Source organism: Somniosus microcephalus, chromosome 15 (assembly GCF_052327205.1).
Source record: "Somniosus microcephalus isolate GS21.2 chromosome 15, FLI_Smic_1.0, whole genome shotgun sequence".
In the NCBI taxonomy this organism is placed as follows: domain Eukaryota; kingdom Metazoa; phylum Chordata; class Chondrichthyes; order Squaliformes; family Somniosidae; genus Somniosus; species Somniosus microcephalus.
The window spans coordinates 110,711,887-110,734,415 of record NC_141001.1 but is presented as its reverse complement, the minus strand read 5'-3'; the positions used below and the strand labels follow the sequence as shown (position 1 = coordinate 110,734,415).

General features: G+C 47.5%; 1 long non-coding RNA gene across 1 annotated transcript in view; it reads left to right on the top strand.

The window, feature by feature from the left end:
• Positions 1-21,264, top strand: part of LOC147107154 (uncharacterized) — a 120,425-nt gene extending 99,161 nt beyond the window's left edge. Inside the window, exons 3-5 of the long non-coding RNA XR_015081041.1 lie at positions 14,693-14,798; positions 15,668-15,819; positions 20,757-21,264. This is a non-coding gene — a long non-coding RNA (uncharacterized LOC147107154). The remainder of the gene's footprint in view (positions 1-14,692; positions 14,799-15,667; positions 15,820-20,756) is intronic.
• The last annotated feature ends 1,265 nt before the right edge of the window (positions 21,265-22,529 follow it).

Sequence of the window (22,529 nt, the reverse complement as noted above, 5' to 3'; positions counted from 1 at the left end):
CTAGCCTGCTCCGCCATTCAATGAGATCATGGCTGATCATCCAAATTCAGTACCCTGTCCCTGCTTTCTCCCCATATCCCTTGATCCCTTTAGCTTTAAGAAATATATCTAACTCCTTCTTGAATATATTTAATGAATTGGCCTCTACTGCCTTCTGTGGTAGAGAATTCCACAGGTTCACCACTTTCTGGGTGAAGAAATTCCTCCTCATTTCTGTCCTAAAAGACCTACCCCTTATCCTTAGACTGTGACCCCTGGTTCTGGATTCCCCGACCATCGGGAACATCCTCCCTGCATCTAGTCTGTCCAGTCCTGCCAGAATTTTATAAGTTTCAATGAGATCCCCTCTCATTCTTCTAAACTCCAGTGAGTACAAGCTCAATCAACCCAATCTCTCTTCATACGTCATTCCTGCCATCCCAGGTATCAGCCTGGTGAATCTTCGCTGAACTCCTTCCATGGCAAGAATATCCTTCTTCAGATAAGGCGACCAAAACTGCACACAATACTCAAGGTGTGGTCTCACCAAGGCCCTGTACAACTGCAGCAAGACATCCTTGTTCTTGTACTCAAACCCTCTCGCTATGAAGGCCAACATACCATTTGGTAGGTTTTAAGGAGCGTCTTAAAGGAGGAAAGAGAGGTGGAGAGGCGGAGAGGTTTAGGGAGGGAATTCCAGAGCTTAGGTCCTACCAGGATGGTCGAAGGTGAGCCAGATGGACCATGATCTTTATTTTGTCGAGCACGATCCTATAAAGGGACTTGTGGTGGCACTCTCACCTATCAGACAGCTGGCTCCAGAGTACGGTTGGTAAGCCGCCTGGGAACTAGTGTTCTTATTCAAGGAATGGCGAGAAAAAAGAATTTTGGTGCTCCGTGCCTGCGTGCAGTCTTTTGTCTTAAAACAGCGATATCATTTTCTGGATGAAAATGAAGTTATCCATGCAGAGTTTATCCATGTGTATGGCAGGAGAAACAGAATAGGCTCACGTTAACCTTTTCAAGAACGTACATGAGTTGGAATAAAATGCCTCCAGGATGCCATTAACCTATACTTACCCACTATGTATTCTGCCTGTGTCTTTCAATCATACTTGTTCTTTTCAGAGTTGCGGGGTTTTTTTTAATAAAGAGAAAGTACCCCTGCTTGTCTGTTCTTGTTAAAATAACAAACAATCAGAGGGAAAAATGCTGCATGATAGTTAAACTATTTTTAAATGCCAAGCAAGGCTATCTTAACCGATACAATAGCAAAATGCTGCGGATACTGGAAATCTGAAATGCCAGCAGAAAATGGTGGGAACACTCAGCAGGTCAGGTAGCATCCATGGAGAGAGAAAAACAGAGTTAACGTTTCAGATCGACAACACTTCGTCAGAACTGGGAAAAGTTAGAGATGTAACAGATTTTTAAGCAAGTGTAGGGGCAGGGAGAGGGGGGAGGGGAGGAAAGAACAAAAGGGAAGGTCTTTCCTCAACCGAGGATTCCCCACTACTGTGGTTGACACGGCCCTTGACCGTGTCCGTTCTATTTCCTGCACTTCTGCCCTCACCGCTGCCCCTCCCTCCCAGAACCACGATAGAACTCCCCTTGTCCTCACCTTTCACCCCACCAGCCTCCGCATTCAACGGATCATCCTCCTCCATTTCCACCACCTCCAGCGTGATCCCACCACCAAACACATCTTCCCCACCCCTCCCCTTTCAGAATTCTGAAGGGATCACTCCCTCCGCGACATCCTGGTCCACTCCTCTATCACCCCCAACACCCCTTCCCCTTCCCATGGCACCTTCCCGTGCAAGCGCAGGAGATGCAACACCTGCCCTTTTACCTCCTCCCTTCCTACTGTCCAGGGCCCCAAACACTTCTTCTAGCTATTTACTTGTACTTCTTGCAATTTAGTATACTATATTCGCTGCTCATGGTGCGGTCTCCTCTACATTGGGGAGACCAAATGCCAATTAGGTGACCGCTTTGCAGAACACCTCCATTTAGTCCGTAAGGGTGACCCCGAGCTTCCGGTCGCTTGTCACTTTAATTCGCCGCTCCACTCCCACTCGGACCTCACCGTCCTTGGCCTCTTACACTGTTCCAACGAAGCTCAACGTAAGCTCGAGGAACAGCACCTCATCTTTCGTATTAGGCACTTTACAGCTTTCTGGACTCAACATCAAGTTCAACAATTTCAGACCATAACCTCGGCCCCTATTTTAAAAAAATATATTTTTATTTCTCTTTCATAGCAGCTGTTGATGATTCTGCCAGTGTCATTTACATTTCATCTAGAGTCATCTTTTGTTTCTTAACTTGTCCCATTACCATCTCCTTTTGCCTCGCACCATCAGCCCTTTTGTCTCTTAATCTCTCCTGCCTTCCATCCTAACACAGACCTTCCCTTTTGTTCTTTCCTCCCCTCCCCCCTCTCCCTGCCCCAACACTTGCTTAAAAACCTGTTCCATCCCTTAACATTTTCCAGTTCTGAAGAAGGGTCCCAGACCCGAAACGTTGACTCGGTTTCTCTCTCCACGGATGCTGCCCGACCTGCTGAGTGTTTCCAGCATTTTCGGTTGTTATTTCTATCTTACCTGATAATGCTTTTGAGAATGTTTGTTGAAATGGGGGAAAAAAATGCTTTGTGCGCTGTCAAAAGAAAATGTAGACAGAAAAAGTATGATTAAATACATCTGAATGTGTAAATTAGTCAAAAGATCCAGAAATTCATTTCGGGTGGTGGCGCACAGCAGGTGGTGTAGCTTCAGCCGCCTGTTCTCACACCGCCCAATATTTTAAAAACATTTTTAAATTCATTTTTTATGGGATGTGGGCATCGCTGGCAAGGCCAGCATTTATTGCCCATCCCTAATTGCCCTTGAGAAGGTGGTGGTGAACCGCCTTCTTGAACCACTGCAGTCCATGTGGTGAAGGTGCTCCCACAGTGCTGTTAGGGAGGGAGTTCCAGGATTTTGACCCAGCGACGATGAAGGATCGGCCGATATACTTCCAAGTCGGGATGGTGTGTGACTTGGAGGGGAACTTGGAGGTGGTGGTGTTCCCATACACCTGCTGCCCTTGTCCTTCTAGGTGGAAGAGGTCGTGGGTTTGGGAGGTGCTGCCGAAGAAGCCTTGGTGAGTTGCTGCAGTGCACCGTGTAGATGGTACACACTGCAGCCACGGTACGCTGGTGGTGGAGGGAGTGAATGTTTAAGGTGGTGGACGGGGTGCCAATCAAGCGGGCTGCTTTGTCCTGGATGGTGTCGAGCTTCTTGAGTGTTGTTGGAGCTGCACTCATCCAGGCAAGTGGAGAGTATTCTATCACACTCCTTACTTGTGCCTTGTAGATGGTGGAAAGGCTTTGGGGAGTCAGGAGGTGAGACACTCGCCGCAGAATACCCAGCCTCTGACCTGCTCTTGTGGCCACAGTATTTATGTAGCTGGTCCAGTTAAGTTTCTGGTCAATGGTGACCCCCAGGATGTTGATGGTGGGGGATTCGGCGATGGTAGTACCGTTGAATGTCAAGGGGAGGTGGTTAGACTCTCACTTGTTGGAGATAGTCATTGCCTGGCACTTCTGTGGCGCGAATGTTACCTGCCGCTTATCAGCCGAAGCCTAAACATCGTCCAGGTCCATATTCAGTTGCATTGCAGTCAATGGAATTAAATATCCGCCGCTGCGTATAATAGCCGGCCGATCCGATACGCCACCACCTGAGATGAATTTCTACCCCGCACCCTCCCCCACCCAGAAGAAGAAATGCTTTATTAAGCTTGTGAGGAGTTTAGAACTGGGGTATGTAAGGCACAAATGAAAAAAGGAGCAGGCACACTGTAATAGCACCCAAGTTCAAACACCAAGCATTATTCCCAACCTGCCACACTTTGGGCATTGTTTTGTAATTTTAAGGCAGTAGTGCTATTAATAGTGCAAATGCCAGTTGCACTTTTTCAAACAGCAGCTGTTGCTGATGATCCTGATATTCCCATTTACACCTCATCTAGACCCATCTTTTGTTTCTTAACTTCTCCCATTACCATCTCCTTTTGCCTCGCACCATCGTATCTTTTGTCATTTAATCTCTCCTGCCTTCCACCCTATCACAGATCTTCCCTTTTGGGCTTTCCTTCCTCTCCCCCCACCGTTTCCTGCCCCTGCACTTGCTTAAAACCTGCTCCATCTCTAACTTTTTCCAGTTCTGACGGAAGGTCATCGACCTGAAACGTTAAGCTCTGTTTCTCTCTCCACAGATGCTGCCCGACCTGCTGAGTGTTTCTGGCATTTTCTGTTTTTATTGGTGGTACAGCTAGTTTTGGCTTGCTCTAGGCAAGGGCTAGCACAGACACAATGGGCTGAATGGCCTCCTTTGTGTGTTGTAACCTGCTATGATTCTATGCCAGCCATTGAGTTTACGCTGCAGATTCAAAAAGTTGTTTCGCTCTCCCATCCCGGCCTCCTCCTCCTTGGTTCTACTCAAGTAATTCTTTCAATGGTATTTAACGACATACTTGTTGCATTATAAACAACAGCAGAGATTTCCTGAGTGGACCCAACCTTCAGACAGTGACACAGAGACATTCCATATTCATATTTCCCTGGTGACATTAAGAATCTCCAGCCAAGGTGAAATCAAGGTCCATGGGGTTTCTTTTTTGTAATATGTTAGACATATTGCCTGGTTATACAATGAATTTCTAGAGTGATCAATACAAGCGAACAGGGGAATCGATGCACGTACATTCCACTGCAGTGATGAACATTGGATTGAAAGAGAAGGTATGAAAGGCTGTCTGGGAGACATTGGGCTTGTTTAGATCTTTTCAGGTTTTTAGTATTTAGTTGAAAATCTTTTTTTCTTGTGGGCAGGATTTACACAACAAACTATTACAGCTACAACAAAGTTCTAACGCGCAAAGAAGAAATGAGAAAAAGGGGCCGGGAGAAATGAAACATGAGCCACACGAGCAGGGGGAAAAAAAATCATTGTGGTTTCCTAACAGAGTGCCAAAGGCTGGTAATGGATTGGAAATAATGGATGATAAAATATCAATGATCTGTTGCCAACTTGCATGAATCATGGGATATCGTCAAAAGGCATGGGCAAATATATCTTTCTCATTCTGTCACCTGCTGGTACTACAAAGTGACACAATTATCAGGCTTATTTTATTCATTCTGTTATAAAAAATATATCTTGTGTACAATTCACAACTGCTGAAAGATTCATTAGATTCATTACGGAACAGTGAGTGCCTGCCAAAGCACATTCCATTGGGGTAGTTCAGGAATTTGCAAGGATTCCTGTGCCAAGCAAATTTATTTAAGGTCGCCGCGACAATGATACAGTGTACGGAGAGGAGGCTTAGTTAGAGCAGTGCTAAAAGACCCTCCTCAATCACTAGATGTATTAGCTGCACTGCCCTGGACTTCAAATGTGTTCACGTAAGTCTCGAGGTAGGCAGGGGCTATTATCAGCTGTTCCGTGGCTATATTGGGGTACGCTCTGATGTCAGGTAAAATTTGAACTCAACAGAGTTTTTCCCACAAAGCTTGCGTTGCATCATTGTACCTTTGAGCCAGAAGGTTGTGGGTTCAGGTCCCACTCCAGAGACTTGAGCACAAAACTCTAGGCTGACTCTCCCAGTGCAGTGCTGAGGGAGCGCTGCACTGTCAGAGGTGCCGTCTTTTGGATGAGATGTTAAACCGAGGCCCCCTCTGCCCTCTCAGGTGGACGTAAAAGATCCCATGGCACTATTTCGAAGAAGAGCAGGGGAGTTATCTCCAGTGTCCTGGCTAATATTTATCCCTCAATCAGCAGAACAAAAACAAATTATCTGGTCATTATCACATTGCTGTTTGTGGGAGCTTGCTGTGCGCAAATTGACTGCTGCATTTCCTACATTACAACAGTGACTACACTTCAAAAAAGTACTTCACTGACTGTAAAGCACCTTGAGACGTCCGGTGGACGTGAAAGGCGCTATATAAAGGTAAGTCTTTCTCTCTTTCTCTCTCAGTTGATTCATGCAAATCGATGTTAATTTCAACAGACGGCAGCGAAGCCAAATTCATTGCAACACGCCAATGTTATGATTGAATGTTGGAAGTGAGCGATATGAATGGCAAGAGCCAATCAAAAAAAATAGTAAACTAAGATTATCGACATTGCGTTCATTTTTTTGTTTACTAATGAAAAATTACAACTCTCTGTAGTATATTGCTCAGGTTACTAATTCATGAGAAATATATACATAATAGTGGCTGAGTGCCTGTACTGGGGAAATAAGAACAGGAAGGTTGTTTGAAGGACAGATCATCAGGCTGTGTAATTTTCCAGTGACTCATTTCCCTGTTCTGATTTCTCCAGTAAAAATGAAAGATTTGCATTTCTATAGCGCCTTTCATGGCCTCAGGAGTCCCAAAACACTTCACAGCAAATGAAGCACTTTTGAAGTGTAGTCACTGTTGTAATGTAGGAAACGCGGCAGCCAATTTGCGCACAGCAAGCTCCCACAAACAGCAGTGTGATAATGACCAGATCACCTGTTTTCGTGATGTTGGTTGAGGGATAAATATTGGCCAGGACACTGGGGAGAACTCACGCCCCTGCTCTTCTTTAAAATAGTACCATGGGAGTAACAGACACATGAATGCTCATTATTTCTATCTGATGACCTTGTTTTGGGCAAAGTCCTGCTTTTTTTCCATTGGTAGATTTCCTGTTGTGTTGTTGCTGCTGGTGTTAGAAAATGTGTTTTTGTGCTGATCTTGGAAAAGAGGGGGAATTTCAATGATTCTACACAACATCCCAATGTTTAGGGGGGGCATACAATGAAACATAGCTCTCCACAGTGCATAGCGGACAATGTAGGATTGGCACATTGGTGCTTACAGGACACTTCAGTGTCCTTGCAAACTACCGCCCCATCTCCAACCTCCCTTTCCTCTCCAAAGTCCTTGAACTTGTTGTTGCTTCCCAAATCCATGCCCATCTTTCTTGCAACTCCATGTTTGAACCTCTCCGATCAGGTTTCTGTCCCTGCCACAGCACTGAAACGGGCTTAATCATAGTTACAAATGACATCCTCTGTGACTGTGACCATGGTGCACTATCCTTCCTCATCTTTCTTGACCTGTCTATAACCTTTGACATGGTTGACGACACCAATCTTCCCCAATCCCTCTCCCCTGCTGTCCAGCTGCTCGCGCCTGGTTCCACTCTTACCTATCCTGCCGTAGCCAGAGAATCTCCTGCAATTACTTCTCTTCCCGCCCTTGCACCATTACCTCAGGAGTCTCCCACGTTTCTATCCTTAGACCCCTTCTATTTCTCATCTACAAGCTGCTCCTCGGCGACATCATCTGAAGCCATGACATCAGGTTCCACATGTACGCTGACAACACCCAGTTCTACCTCACGACCACCACTCTCGACTCCTCTTTGTTGTCAGACTGCTTGTCCAACATCCAGTCCTGGATGAACTGGAATTTCCTCCAATTAAACACTGGGAAGACATTATCTTCTGAACCTGCCAAAAATTCCTTTCTCTGAAGCCATCCTCCTCCCTGGCCACTGCCTCAGGTTGAATTAAACTGCTCACAACCTTAGCACCCTAATTGATCCTGAACAGAGCTTCCGACCCCATATCCTCTCCATTAACAAGAGTGCTTACTTCCAACTCCGTAACATCGCTCGAATCCACCTCGCCTCAGCCCTTCTGCTACTGCAACCCTTATCCATGCTTTTGTTACCTCCAGACTCGACTATTCCGATGTTCTGCTGTCCGTCCATCCATCTTCCACCCTCCAGAAACATTGAGCTCGTCCAAAGCTCTGCTGCTCGTATCCTAACTTACACCAAGGCCTGTTCACCGATCACCTCTGTGCTCGCTGACCTACATTGCTACGTTAAAGGTGCTATATAAATGCAAGTTGTTGTTGAGTGGTGGATCGCACGCCTTTGCCCATGACGCCCTGGAGCACTATCCTACCCACACCGCTGGGAGAGTACTGAGAAGAAGCTACTGTTTTCCCCACAGGGAGGGTAAATCAGAAGGCAGCCCACTCCATGATGCCATGCAGCTCGCTCAACAGCGCCACTGGAAGAAGACTTACAGCAAGTCACCTTCCTCTATCCCGTCTCTGAATGGTGTATGGGACAGGGAAACAAAAAAAGAGTCAATAAAATAATAAAATAAAGGAAAGATGGAGCATACCTGTCTACATTGGGAATCGTAACTCAGTCTGTCTCTTCCTGGGGCACATTTTGCACAGCATGCCCAGTCTGTCCAAGTGTCTTAAATGGGGTAGAGGAGCAGAGGGATCTTGGGGGGCAGATACACCAATCACTCAAAGTAGTGACGCAGGTTAATAAGGCCATTTAAAAGAAAGCTAACAACGCACTGGGGTTTATTTCTAGAGAGATTGAACTGAAAAGCAGAGAAGTTATGTTAACCTTGTATAGAACTTTGGTTAGACCACACTTGGAGCATGGTGCACAGTTCTGGTCTTTATATATTATAAAAAGGCTATAGAGGCACTGTAGAAGGTGCAAAAAAATAAACAAGGATGATACCAGAACTGCGAGGTTATAATTATCAGGAAAGGCTGAACAGGCTGGGTCTCTTTCCTCTAGAAAAGAGAAGACTGAGAGGTGACCTGATCGAAGTCTTTAAGATTATGAAAGGGCTTGAAAGGGTAGACGTAGAGAAGGTGTTTCCACTTGTGGGGGAGACCAGAACTAGGGGCCATGAATATAAGATAGTCAGTTATACATCCAACAGGGAATTCAAGAGGATCTTCTTTACCCAGAGAGTGACTCGCTACCACAAGGAGTGGTTGAGGTGACTAGCATAGATACATTTCAGGGAACTCTAGATAAACACATGAGGGAGAAAGGAATAGAAGGATGTGTTGATGAAGCAGGGTGGGAGGAGGCTCGTGTGGCACACAAACACTGGCATGAACCTGTTGGGCTGAATGGCCTGTTTCTGTGCTGTAAATACTATGTATGTAACTCAGTCAAGCTTTATGTACGCATTCTCCCTAAAGATTGTGTATTTGAAGGTCGCTCAATCACGTTAAGGTAGCCCTGAGTTATCTTTAGAAGAAACATAGGAACATAGGAACAGGAGGAGGCCATTCAGCCCCTCGAGCCTGTTCCGCCATTCAGTGAGATCATGGCTGATCTGCGACCTAACTCCATATACCCGCCTTTGGTCCATATCCCTTAATACCATTGGTTAACAAAAATCTATCAAGCTCAGATTTAAAACTAACAATTCATCTATTGCTGTTTGCAGAAGAGAGTTCCAAACTTCTACCACCTTTGTGTGTAGAATTGTTTCCTAATTTCACTCCTGATAGATCTGGCTCCAATTTTTAGACTATGGCCCCTAGTCTGAGAATCCCCAACCAGCGGAAATAGTTTGGGCTAGAAATTCGGCTCCTTTGCGCCTGCCGTTAGCTTCTCTGGGGGGTGCTAATGGGGCGCAAAGGGCTTATCGCCCGGGGTGGGGTGAAAAAAGCACCTCCTGAGAAATTCGTCAGGGCGTTGCTGAGGCGGTATCTGATAGCACCGCGCCTCCACCGGTAGCGCCCCGGGCCACTGCGCTGCCGGTGGTGACGTCATTGCTGTGCGCCGCGACCCCTTACCGCCCCGTGGCAGAAATTCGGCTGCGCCGCATGAGGCTGCCACAGGTGATGTCAGCGCCATCCTCGCGGCTCGCGAACCGGGCCGACCTCCGCTCGCGGGGCGGTATTTAAAGGGGAGGTACGGCTGCGACCTGCGCCGCCGTTTTCTCCTTTTCGCCGACCTGCAGGTCGGCCTTCTGTGGTGGGCCGTGGCGTGGTCCTGGCCGCCATCGCGCAGCCCGGCACCGTGTCACAGTGCCGGGCTGCAGCCACGGCACCACGCGGCCTAGTGTGGGCCATCGGAGGCCCTGCAGAGTGCGCAGCGACCCTCCCCTTTAACTGAAGGGGAGGGGCGTTGAAATGTGGCAGCGCTCCGCGTCGCCTCTGCGGAACATTGCCGATCACGCCCCGACAGTGCCTCGGTAACCGCCTGAGATTGCGCTCCACTTCCTATGCGGGGCGGTAAGCCGAATTTAGCATCCGGGCGGTACTTCCGGGGCGTAACCAAATTTCGCGGCCTTTCTCTCTGTCTACCTTATCTGTTCCCCCTAATATATTGAAAACTTTGATCAGATCACCCCCTAACCTTCTAAATTCTAGGGATTATAACCCTAAAGCACAATGTTCACCTACAACTTCCTACAACTAGAATCAAGTTTAGGATATATTAGGCTAGAAGTTACTATGTGGTGTTCCAGGATGAGCACTTAATCTACTTCTATCACATCCCCTTGTCCCCCTCTCGAGGACAGGTATTAGGGTTGGTGCCTGTGTTAAAATAGGGGGCAGCGGGATGTCAAGCAAACATCCTCCGTGTTTGTCCGCTGGTGTTGTCAATTGGTAATATCCAGGCCGTTCCAGGCACACCAAGCAGATCACAGCCTAACCTACAGTTAACCTCTTCTGTCAACCAGCAGAACAGGTCAACTGATTAACTTAATGGGCCGGAATTTGCGGCCTACCTGCAGGCTCCCGGGCTTCAGAGACGTCGGGTCCCGGGCCTGTGGGGCGTACGCCTGCGCAAGGGCCCATGGATCCCAGGGACGCAGGCGGTTTGGAAGTGTCCCTGGGATCACGTGGGCCGGGTGGTCTTGTCAGAAAGGAGGATTCCATTGCTGTCATTTCCAAACGGAATTTCCTAATGACGAGCAATGGAATCCCCAAATAATTAACGGATTTACACAATTCTAATAAAAATAAATGTTCCCATTTTCACATGTAATTAAAAGTTCCTTCAGTGAAGAATTTTAATCCAGGCCAAAATTTATGTAAAATGATTTTAAACGTTTGTGGGTGATTTTTTTATTTTTACATTTTGAATGTAACAACAACAACTTGTATTTATATAGTGCCTTTAACGTAGTAAAATGTCCCAAGGTGCTGCACAGGAGTATTTTAAGACAAAAAATTTGACACCGAGCCACATAAAGATAAATTAGGGCAGGGGCTTGGTCAAAGAGATAGGTTTTAAGGAGGTGTTAAGGAAAGAGAGGCAGCGAGGCGGAGAGGTTTAGGCAGGGAATTCGAGAGTGTAGGACCAGGCAACAGAAGGCCCGGCCGTCAATGGTTGAGCGATTATAATCAGGGATGCTCATAATATAAATTTAACATTTATATTAACCCTTACGCTGGTGAAAGCAGGCCCGACACCTGCTTTAACTTTGCCGGGCAGTAGTTGGGCAAATAGCTCAAGTCTGCGTCAGCGAAAATGAATTTTCTTTCGGTTCAGAGGATCTGTCAAGGCGAACCTTGATGGATTGCAAGTTCCGGATTTTTGCGCAAGCGCAGCGAATGCAGCAGCCCGGACCTTACGGTGGCGTTTGCTGTGCGTAGGCTTTCATCGGCCCCAGCAAAAATCCAGACCAATATTTATTATGACCAGCCAAGCAAGCACAAGATTATGAACAAGATAAAATAACTCAAAATAAGACAAATCAAGCATTGTACCTAAAACAAATATTTTTTCTGCTTAGAGTAAAATGGAAGTTTCGGGTCTTGGTCATTCTTGCACTCTCCAGCCATAGTCACCAGTCACTAATTAGCAATTTTCTTCCAAAGATGCTCAATGTCAAAATAACACTTTTCGCTGCATTTGGCAGTGACACTGGGTGCTGTGTATAAACTGGCTTTGGGAGAATTCTGTTGACCATCTGCTGTGGCCTGCTCAGTCACTGGTGCCTAATCATTCTTCCCTGAGGACAATCTCTGTTTGGTTATTTCTGAGGATCTGATGCTGGTGCTGGAATGATATTGGTCAGTATATGGAGAGGTTTTTCTCTCTTCTGGCTGTAGTATTTGTCGTAAATTAAGTTTATGACAAGTTGGCCCAAAATTAATCGCATTCAAACCCTCTTCAGATCCCTCACGCCAAGACTGAGTACGGCACTAAAGCAAAACCAAAGAAACCTGCTAATTACACTGCAAAACGCAGGTTAATCCAAATGGTTTCAAGAAGGAGTTCCTCTTGTAGACTGCACTATTTCACACAGTTTCTATATATTTATATCGTAGCTGCCGAACATAGTGTCAGCATGGCTCAGTTGGTAACATTCACCACTGAATCAGTAGCTTGGGGCTTGAAGCCTCACTGCAGATGTGAGCACGTAACCTGGGCTGCCGCTCGAGTGCAGTACTGATGGAGTGCTGTATTGCCGGAGGTGCCGTCTTTCAGATGCGATGTTAAATGAAGGCCCCACTTGCCAGTTCAGGTGGATGCAAAAGATCCCATGCGGTTGTTTGAAGGAGAGCAGAGAGTTCTCCCAGTGTCCTGGCCTCCCTCAACCAAAGCCATCAAAAACAGATCAACTGGTCATTCATCTCATTGCTTGCTGTGGGACCTTGCTGTGCAGTAACTGGCTGCTGTCCTGCCTACAGAACAACAGTAATTCACTGGCTGTGAGCTGTTCTGGGCCATTCTGAGGATGTGAAAGTTGCTATGTAAATGCAAATTCTTTCTTTGTTGCATAATTACTTATTATTCAGTAGTCTCTCACTTGCCTACTTTATTTAGTTGCAGGGTTTGGAACTATTGTCCTACTCCAGGAGTCCTAATTTTGATTTATTTTCTCCCCCTTTTCCACATGCCATTTCCTGACCAAAATGTCGGTGTAGAACCTGCTCTTGGCAACTGTCCTGAATGGCCCATAGCTTCTCACCCACCGACTCTCCTCCACTTTCGGTAGAAAACTGCCTAACCTTGTACACAATGAGCCACCTGAGATCAGGAACACACTGTGATGGGAAACATAAGAACATAAGAATTAGGAGCAGGAGTCGGCCATATGGCCCCTCGAGCCTGCTCCGCCATTCAATAAGATCATGGCTGATCTTCGACCTCAACGCCACTTTCCCGCCCGATCTCCATATCCCTTGATTCCTCTAGAGTCCAAAAATCTATCGATCTCAGCCTTGAATATACTCAAAGACTCAGCATCCACAGCCCTCTGGGGCAGAGAATTCCAAAGATTCACAACCCTCTGAGTGAAGAAATTCCTCCTCATCTCGGTCTTAAATGACCGACCCCTTATCCTGGGACTGTGCCCCCTAGTTCTAGACACTCCAGCCAGGGGAAACAACCTCTCAGCATCTACCCTGTCAATCTTCACCCAGAGAGTGGTGAACCTGTGGAATTCTCTACCACAGAAGGCAGTTGAGGCCAATTCATTAAATATATTCAAGGAGTTAGATATATTTCTTAAGGCTAAAGGGATCAAGGGATATGGGGAGAAAGCAGGGACAGGGTACTGAATTTGGATGATCAGCCATGATCTCTTTAAATGGCGGAGCAGGCTCGAGGGGCCGAATGGCCTACTCCTGCTCCTATCTTCTATGTTTCTATTCCTATCAGAATCTTGTATGTTTCAATGAGATCACCTCTCATTCTTTTAAACTCCAGAGAGTATAGGCCCATTCTACACAATCTCTCATCATAGGACAGCCCAGGAATCAGTCTAGTGAACCTTCGTTGCACCGCCTCCAAGGCAAGTATATCCTTCCTTAGATAAGGAGACCAAAACTGTGCACGGGAAGAGCATTCCACACAAAAATACACTGCGCCCTCTACCTCCCCAGATCACCTTTCCCTCCACACCACCACCCCCCTCCACACCACCGCTCCCCGCCCCCCAAACAGGCCCGCTCTGCCGCCTGGCTCCGTGCAGAATCCGAACGATTTTCGACCTTCCAAAGCCCGTGAGATGCCCATTTGTCACCCGCAGCTCCAAGGCCAAATTCAAATGGGGCCCAAATCTGGAAATAGTCCGGGGCCTCCCAACCTTGGTGTTGGGCAGACGGCCCCCTCCACTTTGTATCTATTCGGTTACATTAGATGGAAACTATAAAATATGAATTTATCTCTCCAGGAGAAACATTAGTTCCCTTATTCACTGCTACTAAAACTGGCATCCAAATGAAATTCTAGTGCTGTCGGACCTTTTCCATTGTTGGGACCTTTTTTTTTGCAGGGGGGTGCAGGGGGGTTTAGTGAGTTATACAGCAAAGGTTACACAGCCGCACGCTCTGTGCACTGTGAGAATTTGTGAATGACCAGTCTTGCGGTCAGTCCAGAAAAAAGTCCTGATGTGTTTTGTGCCCTGTGCCTCTGCTCCAAAATGTGGTGTTCATTAGTTTCACAAGGGAGCCAGCCTTAAACTGTATGCTGTGAATTTTAGTACACAGTTTGCTTTCATATAATTTCATTGGTCCTTTGAGAGTGGTAGTCTGCTACTTGGTTGAGCCTTTTCGTTCAGCTGACAGTATGATAGCTCTCGGAAGTTCCACGTACACAGGTTTCTCAACGACAGAGAAGTCTGCTGCAGGAAATATTACGAATATCTCCAACATAAAATAGCAACTGTACAGCTAAGTTTTGTAATTTTACGTCTGGGTTAGAAATGCCCCAACCCCCCCCCCCCCCCCATGTTGCACGACAGTGACGCACCAATTCACCCACCTACACTCAATGATCCTGCAACTATCTCAGTCATCATTTTTTTTTCTAATTTTCTACATCCATGATTGTATGCACATTATAAAAATTGCAATAATTTTTTTAAAATTCATTCTCAGGTTGTGGATGTCACTGGCAAGGCTGCTCACCCCTAGACCACTTCAGAGGACAGTTAAGAGTCAACCACATTGCTGTGAGTCTGGAGTCACATATAGGCCAGACCAGGTAAGGATGGCAGATTTCCTTCCTTGAAGGACATTAGTGATACTAGATGGGTTTATTATGACAATCTGACAGCTTCATGGCCACTTTTTTCTGATACTAACTTTTTTTTTACTGAATTCAAATTCTGGAACTGCCATGGCAGGATTTGAATTAATGGTCGCTAGATTGCTGGTTCAGTAACATAACCGCTACACTACCGTACCTCCAGTAATTAACATTATTGGAAGTCCGCTGTACATCATTGAAGCAATAACCATGCACTTAATGCCTTCACAGCGTCTGAACTGCAATTGTTTAAAACTAGTTTATATTGTTTAGCCTTTGTGTTGGGGCTGATAATGCGTTGCTGTGACAACAAGTGGGTGACACATGTGCCTCTAGTGCTCTGAGGTGACCCCGCAAGATAATATGAGGCCAGTTCCTTTGAATATGATTGTAGCACTTCCAGCCCACAGCATATGAAAGGGGCATATTATCCAGCACCAGCAGCTCTTAAAGGACTGCTGGTCACCTTAAAGCTGCATTGCTACTGACGAGTAAAAATGGCTGCAGCAAGACGTTCTCCATGTCTTGCAGCAAGACTACAATGATGAACAGCAGCCTTACGGGATACATCTTAGGCTGCAGTAGATGCCTTGGGAGAGAAGGTTGCTCTTGTTTCTTGTTTGAAGTGGAGGTGTATTTTATTTTGAAGAGTAACATGAGGACCACCTCAGTTGGGCCTCTTTTGCCTCTGAGTCAGAAGGTCAGGGGTTCAAGTCCCACTCCAAAGACTTGAGCACAAAACCTATTACTGAGGGAGTGCTGCACTGTTGGAGGCGGCGTCTTTTGGATGAGATGTTAAACCAAGGCCCTGTCTACCCTCTCAGGTGGACGTAAAAGATCCCACAATGCTATTCAACCTGGGAATGAGAACACCGTGGCTGGAGGTAGCAGAAAAACAGCGATTGCTGTCTCACCTGTAACCAGATCCCGGGAGCAGGCGAGAAAGATATTTGATGGTCTATGAAAGCTGGCCAAGGTAAGTGTGCTCGCAGTATGTTTCAGTTTACAATGCTGCCTTACGATGCACCTTAACAGAACTTCGCTGTAAGCTTGGCAGAGCATCAAGGAGGGAGAATGCTGTTGGCTGTTAACCTTCTTTCCAAAATGTACATGTGGTAAACCACTGTTATTGTTGTTCACCGTTGTTGTTGTTGTTGCACACTGTTGTATCTATGCATGCCTCAGCTGGCTCCGCCCCTGGCTCCACCCACATGCCCAGGTATAAAGGTGACTGCTCTGCAGCCCCCTGCCTTCTTGGAAACCAGTCAACCACGAGAGGCATGCTCTTTTCTTTGTTAATAAAAGCCTTTTAATTACTCTCCTAACTCTCCGTCTTTTATGAGTAATTAATAGCGCATCAATTTTATTAACAAAGAACAGAGCATGCCTCTCGTGGTTGACTGGTTTCCAAGAAGGCAGGGGGCTGCAGAGCAGTCACCTTTATACCTGGGCATGTGGGTGGAGCCAGGGGCGGAGCCAGCTGAGGCATGCATAGATACAACAGTGTGCAACAACAACAACAACGGTGAACAACAATAACAGTGGTTTACCACATTCACCCCTTGTTTACTCCCGGCAGAGACTGCTGGAGAAGGGCGAAATCGACCTGAAGAAGGCAGTGTCCCTCGCGCTCTCGCTAGACGCGGCCCACCGGAATATGGACGCATTCTCCCCTAACCGCTCCGCACCGTGGACGCCGCAACCTTGGGTCATGGGACCGCCACCCCCGGCACCAACTGCTGCAGCGATGTCCAAGGGCCCGAAATGTTACTTTTGTGGCCAGGCAAAACACCCCACAGCACGCTGCCCAGCGAAAAACGCTACCTGCTCTGGCTGCGGGAAGAAAGGACACTACGTCAGCGCCTGCAAAGGTAAAACCGCTAATGCCAGCAGCGCCGCGTGTGAACCGTGGGGGCAGCCATCTTGTCCGCCATCTTGGACACCTCCAGCCGCGTGGGGATCGGGATCATGGGCGCAGCCATTTTGTCCGCCACCTTGGACGCCTCCAACTCCAATCGCGGGTGACCCGGACTCAACCACTGCCTCGTCTGACGACCACAGCGACTTGCTCGACCATACGCTGGCCTCCGTGATGCTGGACCAATCTCTCCCTCACCAACTGTCCAGGTCCATGATGGACATTACGGTAAACGGCCGCGCCACTACCTGCCTTTTCGACAGCGGGAGCACGGAGAACTTTATCCACCCCGACACGGTGCGCAGTTACTCTCTCCCGGTCCTGCCAACGTGCCATCGGATCTCTATGGCTTCCAAATCCCATTCAGCAGACGTCGGTGGCTACTGTGTAGTGACCCTTTCAGTAAGGGGCACAGAATACAAAAATTTTAAACTTCTTGTCCTGCCCCATCTCTGCGCTGCCGTTCTACTGGGGTTGGATTTTCAGTGCCACCTTAAAAGTGTCACATTAGCGTACGGCGGACCCCTCCCCCCACTCACAGTCTGCAGCCAGCAGCTTTTAAATCGCCCGCCACGCACCATTTGCAGCCTCTCCACGCTTAAAGTTCCCCCCCCGCCTTGTTCGCTAATCTCACCCGCGACTGTAAGCCCATCGCTACCAAAAGCAGGCGGTACAGTGCCGGGGATAGGAGCTTCATTAAATCCGAAGTAGCAAGACTCCTGAAGGAAGGGATTATTGAGGGTAGCACTAGCCCATGGTGAGCACAAGTGGTGGTAGTGAAGACTGGCAAAAAACAGCGCCTAGTTATTGACTACAGCCAGACGATCAATCGCTACACCCAGTTAGATGCATACCCACTCCCCCGCATATCTGACATGGTCAATCAGATAGCACAATACCGGGTGTTCTCGACGATTGATCTGAAGTCGGCATACCACCAGCTCCCCATCAGGGCTGAGGACCGCCAGTACACAGCTTTTGAAGCTGACGGTCATCTCTACCACTTCCTCCGAGTCCCCTTCGGCGTCACCAACGGGGTTTCGGTCTTCCAAAGGGAGATGGACCGAATGGTTGACCAGAACGCGCTGCAGGCCACTTTCCCCTACCTAGACAACGTCACCATCTGCGGCCACGACCAGCAGGACCATGACGTTAACCTAGAGAAATTCCTCCGTACAGCCCAGCGGCTGAATCTAACATACAACAAGGACAAATGTATGTTTCGCACCACGCGCCTCGCCATTCTTGGCTGCGTAGTGGAGAACGGAGTCATCGGCCCCGACCCCGACAGAATGCGCCCCCTTATGGAGCTCCCCCTCCCCCACTGCCAAAAAGCACTGAAGAGATGCCTAGGGTTTTTCTCTTACTATGCTCAGTGGGTGCCCAACTATGCGGACAAAGCCAGACCCCTCATCAAGTCCACCTCCTTCCCCCTGACAGCAGAGGCATGTGCAGCCTTCACTCTCATAAAAAGAGATATTGCGAAGGCCACAATGCACGCAGTGGATGAGTCCATCCCTTTCCAAGTGGAGAGCGACGCATCCGACTTCGCCCTAGCTGCAACCCTTAACCAGGCGGGGAGACCCGTGGCCTTTTTCTCAAGGACCCTCCAGGGCCCCGAGATTCGACACTCCTCTGTCGAAAAGGAGGCCCAGGCCATTGTGGAAGCGGTGCGACATTGGAGGCATTACCTGGCCGGAAAACGATTTACCCTGCTCACTGACCAGCGTTCAGTAGCTTTTATGTTTAACAATAAGCAGAGGGGCAAAATCAAGAACGACAAGATCTTGAGGTGGAGAATTGAACTCTCCACCTACAATTACGATATCTTGTACCGGCCCGGGAAACTCAATGAGCCCCCAGATGCCCTATCACGTGGTACATGCGCCAACGCACAGATTGATAGACTGCAGACCCTCCACAATGACCTCTGCCACCCGGGGGTCACCAGGTTCTTCCATTTCATCAAATCCCGTAACCTGCCCTACACCATCGAGGAGGTCAGGACCATGACCAGGAACTGCCAAATCTGTGCCGAGTGCAAACCGCATTTTTATAGGCCAGACAGAGCAAGCCTGATCAAGGCCACTCGCCCCTTCGAGCGCCTGAGCGTCGATTTTAAAGGGCCCCTCCCCTCCTCTGACCGCAACGTGTACTTCCTCAACATAATTGATGAGTACTCCCGTTTCCCGTTTGCCATCCCTTGCCCAGACATGACCAGTACCACGGTCATTAAATGTCTGAATGACCTTTTCGCCTTGTTCAGCTTCCCTAGCTATATCCATAGCGACCGGGGCTCATCCTTTATGAGCGACGAACTCCGTCAGTACCTGCTCACGAGAGGTATTGCTACAAGCAGAACCACCAGCTACAACCCCCGGGGGAACGGCCAGGTGGAAAGAGAGAACGCGACGGTTTGGAAGGCCGTCCTCTTAAACTTAAAATCTAAGGGCCTTCCGACCTCTCGCTGGCAGGAGGTCCTCCCTGCGGCACTCCACTCCATTCGGTCACTGCTTTGTACGGCCACCAATGCCACCCCCCATGAAAAAATGTTCACTTTCCCCAGGAATTCCACATCGGGGACCTCGCTACCGACATGGCTGATGTCTCCAGGACTCGTCCTACTGCGGAAGCACGTGAGGTCCCATAAAATGGACCCCCTGGTCGAGAGGGTGAGCCTCCTCCACGCCAACCCCCAGTATGCTTACGTGGCATACCCGGACGGGCGGGAGGACACAGTCTCCATACGAGACCTCGCACCTTCGGGTGCCCCTGAAACACTACCATTGCCATCCACCACTACCCACAACCCAACCCCTGTAGACGGCATGCCGCAGCCCCAGGACCCGTCATTGACCACCCAACCACTCAATGAGACGCCAGATTCAACGTTGGATGCTGCACCATCACCGCCGCCACCACGATGATCAGGACGGCATACAAGGCCACCTGATAGACTCACTTACACGAACCTTTAGTACACTTCACCCCGCCAGACTCAATTTTAAACAAGGGGTGAATGTGGTAAACCACTGTTATTGTTGTTCACCGTTGTTGTTGTTGTTGCACACTGTTGTATCTATGCATGCCTCAGCTGGCTCCGCCCCTGGCTCCACCCACATGCCCAGGTATAAAGGTGACTGCTCTGCAGCCCCCTGCCTTCTTGGAAATCAGTCAACCACGAGAGGCATGCTCTGTTCTTTGTTAATAAAAGCCTTTTAGTTACTCTCCTAACTCTCCGTCTTTTATGAGTAATTAATAGCGCATCAGTACAGGCATGCCAATGTTTTACCACAGCGCTCTGCATTTTTGCCACATCGACGTGTTTGCCCTGTGTCCCATGTAATGTGGCAAAAAAAAATAGCAAGCATGCTGCCAACATGAGGCACCCGCATGTTCAAAGATCCACATCAGGCAGCTGATGGCTGAGGCCTCTTCTGACACTGGTTGAGGCCGGTTCTCTTTTACTCCACTTGCTCCATGGTGATGGCCCTTAGCAGGAGCAAGGTTGTGTAAGATTCATTCATCTTTAAAACCTAGCTTGGATCGTACCATTAGAAGGTTGTGGGTTCAAGTCCCACTCCAAAGACTTGAGCACAAAATCTAGGCTGACACTCCAGTGCGGTACTGAGGGAGTGCTGAACTGTTGGAAGTGCCGCCTTTTGGATGAGATGTTAAACTGAGGCCCTGTCTGCTCTCTCAGCTGGATGTAAAAGGTCCCACAACACTACTTGAAGAAGAGCAGGGGAGTTCTCCCCGGTGTCCTGGCCAATATTTATCCCACAACCAACACCACTAAAACAGATTATCAGATCATTTATCACATTGCTGTTTGTGGGAGTTTGCTGTGTGTGAATTGGCTGCCGCGTTTCCCACATTACAACAGTGACTGCACTTCAAAAAGTACTTCATTGTAAAGCGCTTTGGGACATTGGAAAGGCACTATATAAATGCAAGATCTTTCTTTTATTTTCATCCTGCCCTTCATCCTACAGAACCAGCAGATCGATGGATGGCCTTGGGCAGAGCTTAGTTACAGTTCCAGTGACGAACACACACAGACAACAGAAACTGAGCAGCTTTAAAGAGGCATGGATAGCTGGGGCAGCGCAACTCAAGGACGCAGTGAAATAAACAATGAAATCGAGGGCCAATATGCAGCTACTGTACTTGAAGCAACTCCCAAGCAGATTCCACTTGCAGGAACAAGAGCCACTATGCCTGAGGAGAGCCAAGGCCGGAGGTGAGAGACAGCTCAAACGAGGCACTTTAAGGTTGTCCTTCTCGTCTCATTAAACGTCAATGAGAAATTATTTTAAAAAGGTTAATATACACAACATATAAGTGGAATATTAAATGGAGACTTGTGCATAGTAAAATCTATTCCTTAATTCCCCAATGAATGCACACTGCCTTTTATATAAATGTATCCATAGGTCAGTCAATATGTTTAGGAGCTTCAGAACCACACACATGCTTTTACTGGGGCTTTCAGATGCTTTGGATGGATTAAAAGGATTAAAAAGAATCACACAAAAGTGTATTGATATTGAACGTATTGGTACAACAGCAGTTAATTTGCTCTGTGTGTGTATAGATATATGGATAGATGATACAGAGAGATGGAGAGTAAAAGAGAAAGAGAGAGAGAGATAGGGAGAGAGCGATAAAGAGATAGAAAGAGATAGAGAGAGCGATAGAGAGATAGAGACAAACAGATAGGTAGAGAGATAGAGATAGAGAGGAATAGAGATATAGAGAAAAAGATAGAGAGATAGATAGATAGATAAAATGATAGATAGAGAGCTAGATAGAGAGATAGATAGAGAGAAAGAGATAGGTAAAGAGAGAGATAGAGATAGAGAGCGGGATAGAGAAATAAAGAAAAAGATAGATAGAGAGAGAGAGAAAAAGAGATAGGTAAAGAGAGAAATAGAGAGGGGGATAGAGAAATAGAGAAAAAGATAGTTAGAGAGATAGATAGAGAGAGGAATAGAGAAAGATAGAGAGTTAAAGAGGTAAAGAGATAAAGAGAGATAGAGAAATAAAGAGATAGAGAGAAAGAGAGGAGAACGAAAGAGAGAGAAAATGTTGCTATCACAGCAAAGGTCATTTTGCTATCTGCAACCCTTGCCAGTACCATATGCAGGAAATGAAAGTGCAACTCTGAGCAAATGTAGGTTCACCTGCCAGGCAGCATATGCTTTGCTGCGATCAAACCCGAAGGGCTTTGGTAAAAACTGAGACAGATGTGGTGCCGACCCCTCTCAATCCAATCACCAACTACCAGAACATGTCACGTATAGTCACGGAAAAACACATCCACACAACCACATCCACAATAAAATATTCATCTAAGAATATGAAATAAAACCTTTAATGGCAATATATGTGTAAAAGAAAATGTATCGAAGCTGTCATCCTTGCTCTTGACCAGCATTGAACTGGCAGATGTAATGAAAACATTCACAGTTCTATTCCAGATTATTTTGCTCCCTCTTTTCTTCCCTTTCCACCACTGTAACATTCAGCAGTTGAGAGGTTGCTGTGGTCCTGGATCTGTCCTCTCGGAAGTGCCCTAATGTGTCCTGGGCCAACATGTTATTTGGGTTTTGTTGGTTTTCCCTACTTTACCGTTCCCTGTAGGGAAGAACCTGGGCCTCTGTTCTGCGCCGAGCTTTGCGATAACAGCTTAATTTCTGGATCATGGTCACACACTCGATCTAGTCTCTGCCTCTCCGTGGCCCGCTGGCCCACCAGGGGCCCAC